We start from the raw sequence: 750 nt of genomic DNA, 5'->3' as shown, positions 1-750 counted from the left end.
ATCCTGATATATATATAATATATATATATATATATATATATATATATATATATATATTTAAACAAAATGTATCAAATTAAAATGAGAATTAACAGGGGTTAGTGCATGTGCCTCACAATACGAAGGTCCTGAGTAGTCCTGAGTTCAATCCCGGGCTCGGGATCTTTCTGTGTGGATCTTTTCTCCCCGTGACTGCGTGAGTTCCCTCCGGGTACTCCGGCTTCCTCCCACCGCCAAAAACATGCACCTGGTGATAGGTTTATTGGCAACATTAAATTGGACCTAGTGTGTGAATGTGAGTGTGAATGTTGTCTGTCTATCTGTGTTGGCCCTGTGATGAGGTGGCGACTTGTCCAGGGTGTACCCCGCCTTCCGCCCGAATGCAGCTGAGATAGGCTCCAACACCCCAAAAGGGACAAGTGTATATATATGTATGTGTGGGAAAAAATCACAAGACTATTTCATCTCTACAGGCCTGTTTCATGAGGGTTTCCTCAATCATCAGGAGATTTTAAAATCTCCTGAGCACTATTTTTATATATATATATATATATATATATATATATATATATATATATATATATATATATATATATATATATATATATATATATATATATATATATATATATATATATATATATATATATATATATAAAGCATAACCTTGTCTGGGTTCACCAAATTCACATGTATCCAATTACTCTTGGGGCATTATCTACTAAGACCCAAATACCACGTGGTAAACAG

Source organism: Entelurus aequoreus, linkage group LG18, assembly GCF_033978785.1.
Source record: "Entelurus aequoreus isolate RoL-2023_Sb linkage group LG18, RoL_Eaeq_v1.1, whole genome shotgun sequence".
In the NCBI taxonomy this organism is placed as follows: Eukaryota; Metazoa; Chordata; class Actinopteri; order Syngnathiformes; family Syngnathidae; genus Entelurus; species Entelurus aequoreus.
The sequence above is the reverse complement of the archived record's forward strand: the minus strand, read 5'-3'. Positions refer to the sequence as shown.